At 33.3% G+C, this 12140-nt stretch overlaps 1 protein-coding gene across 8 annotated transcripts in view; it reads left to right on the forward strand.

Annotated features, from left to right (window-relative positions):
• Positions 1-12140, forward strand: part of NLGN1 (neuroligin 1) — a 906211-nt gene that overhangs the window by 700788 nt on the left and 193283 nt on the right. The window lies entirely within an intron of this gene.

The raw sequence follows: 12140 nt of genomic DNA on the forward strand, positions 1-12140 counted from the left end.
AGTGTGTCGCACATAGTAGGTAGTAAATATGTATTAACTATTATGATGAAATTTATACTATAATGAAAACACTTTAAAATTGCAGACAACCTAATATTCAGTGTTCTTTGAAAACACATAGTGAATTCCTGGAATTTAATTTAAAATATATAATAACATCTCATATACTGAGGTTACTTGCTTGACATCTTTAACTATTTGGAAGAAAGTAAACAATGTAGATTTTAAGTATTGGAATACTTTTAAAAAAGAAATGCCGGAAAGTTCATAGGCTGATGCTCATGTAACTCATTCTTCACATAGTCTCAAGCTCTCACTCAGAGAATTTCTTCTTATTTTGCATCCAATGCTAATACCTGGCTAATATAGAAATTTTTTTCCCTTATAACCACAGCAAACAAGGGACAGGTAAAAAAATGGTGGCCATTGGAAACAGTCTCTCTGACAAGAGTGAAAAAAAAAAGCTGATAGCCACATGGTGGGAACAGAGACAGACCTGCTGCACATTAGGAAGAAACAAAACCGTGACCACAGCAAAACCAAGAACTGTTCATTCTGTAGAGGGACAAACAGCCTCTAGATGGAAAATACCATTTTGTATTTTGCTGTAGAGTGAATACAAAAAGGTGATGCTTCTGCTAAATTATTATGATTGTTATGGTTAGAACTCACTGTTTCGGAAAGCAGTAATATTTTTTCACACATTTTAAAAGGATTTTTTTAACTTTAGTACTTTTGTGTGGGATGGGCTATGGAAAGAAATAATTGCATGAAATAACTTATTCCTTAACAGTTTCAGATAATTGAGTAACAATCAGAAATTCTAAATCATAATGTTTTTAAAAAAGAGTTTTCCTCCTTTACAGTTCAGAATATTTAAAAAATAATCTATAGGCACTTACATTACAACGAAGTCAATCAATTTAACTAACAATAGTTATTGAAGAAGAAAATTCATTAGTGAATAGGTTGCAGCAAAAATTAACGTATCTTCACATAGAAATTTTCTCCAGATTTTACATTTTTTAAAAAATAAGACTTTCTGCTCTCTAAAAAGACAGTACAAAGTGAAAAATGAGGGAGAAAAATAAACAGAAATTGAAAATGCATATTATATTCATTTAATCTTTGTCCTCTAAAAATTCAGAATATAACAGAAACCAGATAACCAGAATAAGGGAGAGATTATAATTGTGTTTATGAGTATTCAGAAGTCAAAAAATGGTAAGAAGGGATTATCCTGGCCTAAATAATGATAGAGTGATGTCAACCACCTAATAACTTCCCTGAGAAAATACTGTTCCTGACATTTAATGCTCCAAATTCTTCCTGTAATCTTTGTTCCACTTTTTTATATGTCATAAAAGTTTACACTTTTGTAATTCAATCATGATTCATGTTTTTATATTGGAATAATGAGCTTCAGTCTTGATATCTTGCTAAAGTTAACTCCAAATACTTAAACAATGTGAAATATTTTTCTTTTAAAAACTGAACACGAAGCTCAATAGGAAGACTGAACCATAATTCCTCTTTTTTGTCAAAAGTAAGACTATATTTCCTCAATTGCAAATTATCTTTGATTGTAAGAATCATCACCAAAATAGTGAAAATTCTTGAAAGAAAAACATTCTCATATTTAAAATATATTTTGGTTGTGAAATGAGATTTAACTTCACAAAAGTTAAAATTATAAAAATGTAAAAATTATTTCTTAAAATTTGCTCCTTAGGGATGGATAGATAATGTGATAAAGGAAGTGTAACAAAATGTTAGGTGTAGTTGTTATATGAATATGTATTATATTCTCTTTACTGTATACTTGAAAATTTTCTAGATAAAATCTTGGGAAAAATATGTTTCTTAGAACAGAGAAGTTTAAAACTCCTTTTTCAAATTAAGAAAAATAGCATTTATTAGGCTTTCAATTGCATTTACTGAATTATCTTTCTGTGGTTACTCATTTATAAATGGTTTTATAAAATTGTATCCTCAAAAGTCAAGTGTGAATTAAAGTCATTTCTTGGGCAATGCAGTCCACATAAGTAACTTCATTCTTACCCATTAGTCTTATTCACATTTTCTCCTTTCCTGGTACTCCAAACCTCCTGCCAAAGAATTTTCAAAATATGTAGGTCTTCCCTTTGGGGCACTTTTCAAATTAGACCTTGTATTGTGGTCATTGTGTCTGACCTTAAGCATTTTGAGTGAACATATTTTGTACTTTATCCTTCATAGCAGAAGATTACAGAATAAGAAAGACTGCCCTTAGAAAGAAAGTGGATATGTTTTTCTTTTTTAAATTAAAAATCTAATGGGCAAATTTCTAATTTTTAATCTGTCACTAAACTATTGAAAAGTAAATATGTTGCCTGTTGGCAGCAAAAAGATTTAAAAATATGTATAAGTTCGACTTTTTTAAATGAGCTATTCATTCTATAACTTTTCACATATTAGGCTGGTGCAGACATAATCGCGGTTTTTGCCATTACTTTTGGCAAAAAAATGTCGTGGCATTATCTGAGTTTCTGTCACGGTCAAGAAAAGGCTCTGACTAGAGCAGTCTTCCAACTTCTGTTACAATGATGATTGTCAATGGATTTGTAATGAAATTAACAAATTTTTGGATAAAATCATTAATATTTATGCATAATTTTTAAAAGGCCAAATAGTACAAAAACATGTATATGAAAGTTATTATTTTCTGATCATACATATCACAAGCACCAAAAATTTTACCAACTTTCTACAGTAATGACAATCATTTTTTCCTTTCAGGAATATTTGATGAAGTATATACATGTATATATATATTTATGTGCATAAATATATATATGTATGTGCATAAATAATATATATTTATGTATGTGCACATATATGTATGTATGCGCATATATATGTATGTGCATAAATATATATATATTTATGTATGTGCATAAATATATATATATATATTTATGTATGTGCATAAATATATATATATATTTATTTATGTATGTGCATATGACCAGTTTTTGGATTATATTATATGATTGTTAAATACTTTTTAATTTTTTTGCCTAATCTTAAGACATTAATTATTAATAGTTTTAATATGCAGCCTTAAGGAAAGAAATCACATATGTAAAAATATTCACTACATGCTCTAAAATGAGTCTTGGTAGAAACATGGAGAAGAGGATATAACATAACGTTAAGTTCAGAAAAGAATACAAATTTTATAACTGTATAAGCCACTATATAAAATATATAGTTACTTAAGATGATTGGAAAGAGAAACTAAAAAATTTTAATAGCCTTTGTACCTTTGTGGTGAAATTTATGGAATTTTTCCCTCCTATTTCACCCAAAACGATCCCAAAACTTTTAAAAATATTCAAAATATTACTATATTTAAAATAAATATTTGAATAATGCAACCTAAAATAATATGTAACATTTGTTTTTTTTTTCTTACTTTAAATGAAAAGTTTACAGCAGAATCTCTACAAAATCATTTCTGTTTGGCACAGTTATTTTATTTTTCTTGTTATAAATCCCCAAAGCCAAGATTCAGAATCTTTTAGCATCCAAAATGTAATCTGGAAATGTGGTGTAAAATATTTCCTGAAGGAATACTATTATCTTTACATAGACAAAACGTGGAGCTGGAGGCCATTATCCTTAGCAAACTAATACAGGAACAGAAAACCAAATACTGCGCATTCTCACATGTAAGTGGGAGCTAAACAATGAGAACACATGGACACACAGAGGGGAACAATACACACTGGAGCCTACTTGAGGGTGGAGGTTGGAGGAGGGAGATAATCAGAAAAAATAACTATTGGGTACTAGGCGTTGTACCTGGGTGACAAAATAATCTATACAACAAACCCCATGACATGAGTTTAGATTATCCATATAACAAACCTGCACAGGTACCGTTGAACCCAAAAAGTAAAAACCAAGTATATGGGTGTTTGTCAGAAGCACTCATTTCCTTACAGCCATTTTGTTTTATATCTAGCCTGGTAATAACAAGCTGATAAATTTTTCTGGAGCAGTTAAGTGTAAAATTACAAAGCTGCCAATGCATACATATTCTGCTGGTATCTCAGAAAAAGGTTTTATGAAAAGTTCTTTTATTATTTTAAGCCACAATTACACCATGAAAGAAAAACACATACCTGCATAATTTTCCAAAGTATTAAGTTAACTACCAAATATGTCCCGCACTCTCACCCCTAAGTCCAAACCCAGACCTGGGTTTCAGATCTTTGCATACATACATTCTCTGCATTTTTTCATGACTGTATATCCTGGCCTTTAGATATAATGTAAAGTTCTATGCCACAACTATACCTGTGGCCACTACAAAATGAATCTTAGTATGTTTATATTTGCCCACATAATTATTTGACAATTCATAATTGATCATAAGGATCCGTCACTCAATGAATTTCCCTTTTGAATAATTAATTATGAATAAGAAATGCAGTCAGTCATGTATTTAATTTCTCTTAGTCCCAATTACCTATCAGGGAAAGAAAGCAAATGGGTTCTCCATTTTAAGAAGTATTTTTTATTGTTTGCCTTTTGCTTTGTATTCCTGCAATATGGCATCATTTGCTGCTCAGGGCAGAGACTTTTAAATCATTATGAATGCAAGCAAAGTGTTAATAGGTTTTGCTGCATGGTATATATGCTAATATATATGTGTAAATATAACGTATATATGCTAATATTACATTTTGTTTTTTCCTCAAATGCCAAGGTATAAAATAAAGTATTATCATAGAATAATAATAAAAAACACTCATTTTGCTTCAAAACTTATTTTGTATTGACATTAATAACATAAGTGAATGATTAATTTGCAAAAGGTAAGCAATTAATATCAAAGGCTAGCAAAGGTTCAGATACTTTAGGAGAGAAGGCAATAAGGTTCAGAAGCAAGTGACAATAAAAAGGAGACTAGAAGAGGAAATAGAGATTATGTAGGAGGCCTTTGGAGAACAAATGAAGGACATGTTACAAGTTCCCATTTTACAGCCTTTATTGCCGCAGTTGAGGGCGTTGTTTATCAAACTGTCAAAAGAAAAGAGAAGAGGATTTTTAAAAATCATTAATTAAAACTATATTATTTTGGCCGGGCACGGTGACTCACGCCTGTAATCCCAGCACTTTGGGAGGCCAAGGCAGGTGGATCACGAGGTCAGGGCATAGAGACGATCCTGGCTAACACAGTGAAACCCTGTCTCCACTAAAAATACAAAAATTAGCTGGGCGTGGTGGCGGGCGCCTGTAGTCCCAGCTACTCGGGAGGCTGAGGCAGGAGAATGGTGTGAACCCGGGAGGCGGAGCTAGCAGTGAGCCGAGATCGCGCCACTGCACTCCAGCCTGGGCAACAGAGCGAGACTCCGTCTCAATAAAAAAATAATAATAATAAATAAATAAGTAAATAAAACTAGATTATTTTTTACTTCTTAAAAATAAACAAGTATCCAAATATTTCAGGACATATTAAAGAAGGTGCCTGAAATTCATCACACCAAGTGTTGGTCTCTGCAGAGTACCTATTTTATGACAGATTTGAAATAGAAGTTGGGGATACCATAGAATATAAAAACTCCGATCTCTTTTTAAAAATCAATAGCTTTTAAAGTCCTAAATGCTCTCACTTCTGAGATTAATAAACACTAAGAATCCATCCTGAACACACACAATGGCTTCTATTACAAAAGGAAAAATGAAAACAGTGCTGTTACTGACACAGTCAATAGATCCCACCTCAGTGTATATTGTACTTTCTATATTTTTAATTTAAATGCATATAGTTCTAGGGACGGCAGCATGATCAACATTCATTCACTTCAGAGCATAATAGAAGATGTGGAAGTTTTTCCCATAAATAAACATATAACCTGTCTTGGGTACTATTTGCTTAAAGTATTTTCTCTGGAAACTTATCTAGCCATTCTCAGTATGTGGTTCTTCCACTATCCTGTTCTTTATTACTGCTTTCCTTCTTTCTACTAAAACTTGAGCAGAAAATCATGAAATTGTGGTCTCTGCTTCAGGTTTGAGGACATAAAACCTAGAGTCCACAAAAACAGCAGCCTTCCTTGAAATAAGAGAGGATACAAGAAAAGTTTGCATTCACACTTTCCTTAGCTTAAAGGAATACACAATTTTAGAAGCATAATGAATTTTCAGAGTACCTGAAAATATTTCTTACTCTTTGTGTTTATATGCCCTTGCCGTAAAAGGGACCTCTACTTTAAAAATTTTAAAAGTAGTCAATATATATTAACTCAAACGATCCTTCAGCAAGACTTCTTATTATGAAGGGTGAGACCACCAATAAATCATTCAAGAGAGAGCTTTACAGTTTTCATGTGGAGTATGCTGCAGATCCACTTAATCCAATTAAGTTCAAGAAGTAATTCTCTCACTGATGGGCATCCAGAATTTCTATGGCAAATTCACAAATGCATTCAGAGGGCAAAGTAAGCTCTATAATATTTGCCTTGGGGACTGCATAAACAGGCTTTTTTTTTTTTTCTTTTAACATATTATTTGGCAGACGTAGATTTTAGTGGTGGTACAATCACTATATCTAGAGTTATCAGTTTATTTTAACTCATTAACTCTTTATTAGCCAAAAGGCAGTTCTATAATGCAATTTTTCTTAATGAAAAGCAAACCTTTATTTATTGAACTGCCTTTTTAAAAACTGTAATCACTTTTTCTGTATGTGAACCAGCAAAGTGTTCTGTTTACATAATGTAAATTATTTTGTGTTAGAATTTTAAATAGAAAAAAGAAAGAAAAAGAGACTAAGGTCCGGGCAAGGTGGCTCACACCTGTAATCTTTGCATTTTGGAAGGCTGAGGCTGGCAGATCACTTGAGGTCAAGAGTTCAAAACCAGCCTGGCCAACATGATGAAATCTCGTCTCTACTAAAAATACAAAAAAATTAGCCGGGTGTGATGGCAGGTGCCTGTAATCCCAGATACTTGGGGGACTGAGGCAGGAGAGTCACTTGAACCTGGGAGGTGGAGTTTGCAGTGAGCTGAGATCGTGCCGCTGCACTCTAGCCTGGGTGACAGAGCGAGACTCTGTCTCAAAAAAAGAAAAAGAGACTAAGACAGTAATTGTTTATTGCTCCAGAAAGTCCCACCCACAAAGATATTTCAAGGGAGAAAGAATACTTGGACCAGTTCATACACTGAGAAGGTTGGTCATTTGAGAACCAAATTGAAAAGAATTGTCTGTAACCAAACCAGTGAAACTCAGGTTGAATATAGAGACACATAAGGATCAAAACCCCAAGAGAAATGGCAATATTTGTACATGATGTACAGTGAAATTTAAGAAAACAATGATTTTTTTTCAGAATGTTATGGCAATCTTCCAGAAAACCACAGATGATTCAGCCCCTTGCTACTCAAAGTATGGTTCTGAGACCAGCAGTATAGACATCATCAGGGAGATTCTTAGAAATGCTGGCGTCAGGCTTCATTCTGGCACATCCAGGGGATTCTTATTCCTTCTAAACTAAGAGTAATAATTTTTGCCTTCAAAGATACTTGCCATCTCCACTGGATTTTCACAATTGTAAATAACATTGTGACATTGATGCATTGCTAGACCATCAGCTCTTGCAGCTGAAGAAGTACAGTGCTGCAGCCAGGAGGCAGGATTTCTCTTTTTCAGACAGCTCTGACCTTCCCAGGCAGTAATTGATTTTAGATGACCAGGTGCCTGAAGGAAATTAACCTGGAGTTGTAAAATAAGATGAAATTTGAGTTAATCTCTAATCAATCTGACAAATGAATGATTCAAGGGCTTCAACACTGGTCATCTCCAGTGAAACCTTTTAAAACAGCTATTTGTGTTTATAGCGTTCTCTTATAACTATCAGGTGGTTTCTGTATTTATTCAAAAATTATAGAATGCATTCTACTCTGAGTTTTTAAAAATTTCTGTAAGCGATTTATGCTGACTTAACACCTGATGAAAACAAATGCCTTTCAGTTACTTAAAAGAAAAACTCAAATTAGTAATACGCTTGCCTTCAAACTTTGCCTGTGGCACAAATATTTTCTTTAGCTAATGTACTATAGTATTTAGTCAGGGACCATGCTAGTTCCAAAATAGATTCAGAACTATTGTTTGTTCATTCACAACAAATTAACGAAGAGGTCATGCTGCAGCTACCATGATTTTTAATCCAAAAATGCTGTTTTTAAACATAGGTTGATGAATCATTTATTGTCCTTCTCAGGAACCAAATACATGTTTTTATTACAGTGACTGGTTTTATAAAAGTAATATCTAAAGTTTAGGGTATTTTATTTTTGCATTTAAGATACTGTAAAACTTAAATCCTACCTAGTTACAAGTTAAATAAATGGTTATGTTTAAAAGATAATTTCTAATTCATTAATTACTAATTAGTAGTTCCTCTGCCTCTTCCTGCCATGTAGGCTTTGATTATTTTACTACTGTTATAAGCCTCCCCAAACATGGCCAAGTCCCAAAGGGAAGAGCAATCAATCAAATCTATTCTAAGACTACTGTACTAAGGAAGTTTTGGAATAAATGAATTTTAAAAATAAATCTCTGACCCTCTCCCAGCTTATAATCTTTCAACATATAAAGATAAATATGTCCAAATTACTATTACAAATAAAAGTACATAGAATATAAATATGTATGAAGAGATAAAGGAAGATGTTTGTGCAAAGCATTCCTCTTAGCCCATGAATATGTGCTATAAAATGGAGTTGCACTGAGAAGCCACCAGAAAGAGACGACTCTTCAGAGCTTGTAAGACGGTACTGAACTGGTGAATGGAAGGAGGAAATTATGAGCTGGGGAGAGACACATAAGCTAAACCAGAGGAAAGAAGACATGTGGAGGAAAATATCCAAGTAGGATAGAAAATAAAGAATAATTTCACCAAAAATGGGGAACAGGTACTGTAGGTATAGACATAAAACTGGGAGTCATTTTAACAATGTCAGGGAAAATTTTGTGGAAGATGAAATGAGGATTTTGGCACAAAAGTTTTCATTTCTTCATATATGCCCTAAAGCTACGTTTGCTTCCTATTAAAAACTCTTGTCACAACAATTTGCCATTTGGCAATTATTAAAAAAAAATGAAAATAATACCAGTGATGGAATTCTGTTTTCTGTTTTTGAGATAAACCAAAGAGTGACATTAGTCATAACATTATAACATTTCTGTTATTATTATTATAATTATTTTACTTCAGCAAGGAAATTGGGTCTCTAGGGCCCATATCTGCCATATATGCACTCCGATGCATGACAATACTGGCCATTTCATGAAGATATATAGTTAGTCCATTCCAGGTGTCCCTAAAGAGAATATGAACATTCAACTTAATGATTATTCAAAAGTTATGGACAATTGCCAATTCAAATATGGACCATGGATTCTAACTTCAAATCTGTTCTCTGTCTCCCTTCCCCTCAATGTTTAATTCATCAAGTCCTTAAATTTTCTAAGCCATTACCAAAATGAACTGGATCTGCACCAGGATTTTAGAAAGGAGCAGTCCCACAGCTCATTATCATTCCCTTGAGCTAACCAGTCCCATGGGCCATACCTAACAACAGTGAATGCAAAGAATAAATCAAACTCTCGGATGACTTTAAAAAGCTTAGTTTTCTTATGAAAATGAAGCTTTAACCTTGCCTGGCACATCAGGGATCTAAAGGAATACAATCTTCCATTTATTTGCATTAGCCGGAAAGGTATTGTGCTAACACGGAACCTTATTTTCAGCAAACACAATTTTGTAGGAGAGAAGGAAAAGGAAGAATTAAGATATCTATCTGAAGTGAATTTAACCAGATACAAAAATTCTGTTATGGCTAAATAAGTGCAAGTAATAAAGATACCTGTTTACAGAATAGTGCTTTCTTTACTAAAATTCTACATGGCCTGTTAGAAGATGAGAGTATTTTAGAAGCACAAAGCTTCGAGCTAAGCAGCTGCAACACATTTCAAAGCTGTACATGAGATATGCGTTAGAGGAAGGAAGTAAAGGCTCATCTCAGTATATTTTAGAAAACAAATTAAAACAGTAGTTTGTCTCTCTGAAGCAAACTGATTAATAGTTACACACAAACTCATCAATAATGCTAATGCCTAGCAATAGGTTAATGCTGTACATTAGCCTATTTGATATAAATGAAACCACAGGAAACATTTATTTAAGTTGTGAGTTTCGTTGTGTGATTGCCTCTTTCCCAAGTTTGACCTTATAATTAAATTGTTCACACCACACATATAATTATTTTATGCTAGTTGGTGTACATTTAATATTCAAGCAATCCTTTTAGCCAATGTCAGTATAATTTAGTTAATAGTCACTATCTATTACAAATACAAAGATTGAGCCCCTTTGCTCCTCTCACCTCCAACATATGTGCATTCTAAAGTGTTTCATACATTCCCTTTTTTTTCCTCTCTAATGGTTTTTCTTCCATATAATCTCATATGTCTCATGAATAAAATTTAGTATCACTGGGAATTTAAGTGAGGAAATTTTGTTTTCCATAGAAATTAATTTGGGGAAATTTTTCTTTATTATATAAATCTACAAATCTGAACATAATCCAAAAAAGTAAAAATCTATATACCATAGTGTGCTATATAGTATAGACTAGATTTAAAGAATTAGTGATGCTAACCAAAAACTAGTGGTAACAAGATGGTTTTATATATTCTCTTAAACTGTTTATTTACTTTATATTTTATTGCTATATCACTTGATTATCTAAAAAGCAATTTATAAGTTATGTCCCCAAAATAGCACAGTATAGACACATAAGTGAAAAAATAATTTCTACCTTTTGTTTTTCATTTAATATGTTTGAACATTTATATTTTAAATACTCATCATCTTATATAGAGACTTGTAGCTGTAGAGCAAGCTTGTCCAACCCATGGCCTGGTGGGCCACGTGTGACCTAAAATGGCTTTGAATGTGGCTCAACACAAATTCGTAAACTTTTTTTTTTTTTTGAGATGGCATCTTGCTCTGTCACCCAGGCCACATGATCTCGGCTCACTGCAACCTCCACCTCCCAGGTTCAAGCAATTCTTCTGCCTCAGCCTCCTGAGTAGCTGGGATTAAAGGTGTCTGCCACCACACCCTGCTAATTTTTTTTTTTTTTTTTGTATTTTTGTATTTTTAGTAGAGACAGGGTTTCACCAGGTTGGCCAGACTGGTCTCGAACTCCTAACCTCGTGATCCTCCCACCTCGGCCTCCCAAAGTGCTGGGATTACAAGTGTGAGCTACCGCGCCCAGCCGACATTCTTAAAACATTGAGGTTTTTTTTACAATTTTTTTCTAGATCATCAGCTATCCTTCGTGTTAGCGTATTTTATGTGTGGCCCAAGACAATTATTCTTCTTCCAGTGTGGCCCAGGGAAGCCAAAAGATTGGACGTCCCTGCTATAGAGTGAAGTTATCATCTTGCAGTTTGATGGGAGGAAGTATAGCTGTGGCTCAAGTCCTTTCATGGCGCTTTGCCTTATTTTCCCGTATGTGAAATGGGGTTCATTGTTACCACCATTTTTCGTTAAGATGTAATATATATCCATTAGGTTTCATTTTTGTTGGACTCATATCTGAAGGCTACAATTTGTATTAATCCATGAGAAATCTCTGTGAGAGATTCTTCTGTAACTTTCATTGTGAGGCATAATTGTTTCAGGGATAAATATGGGATTCTAGGAACGTCTGGGCTTTAACCATCGATTAGTATAATATCCTAGGTAATTGTCTTATTGCTAAGACTCAGTTGCCTCTTTGATAAAATAGTTATAGGATCTATCTCACTAGGTTGTTGTAAGAAATAATTGGCCCTGTAATGAGTTCTTTGTAAATTGTAAACTGTGCTACACACGTTAATCAAAATATCACTGTGGAAATTGCCATGCCATTGTGAGCTTTATTTTGTGTTTAAATAGCAAACTTGAAATTATGCATTCACATTAGAATCAGCAAATCTTAAAAATATGCATTCCTTGTTAGGTAGTATTTCTAAACACATGGCCTTCTGTAGTTTTACAACCACAACAAAAATTCACGTTGATTTCACCTTCCTTG

This window comes from Nomascus leucogenys, chromosome 11 (assembly GCF_006542625.1).
Source record: "Nomascus leucogenys isolate Asia chromosome 11, Asia_NLE_v1, whole genome shotgun sequence".
NCBI classification, from domain to species: Eukaryota; Metazoa; Chordata; class Mammalia; order Primates; family Hylobatidae; genus Nomascus; species Nomascus leucogenys.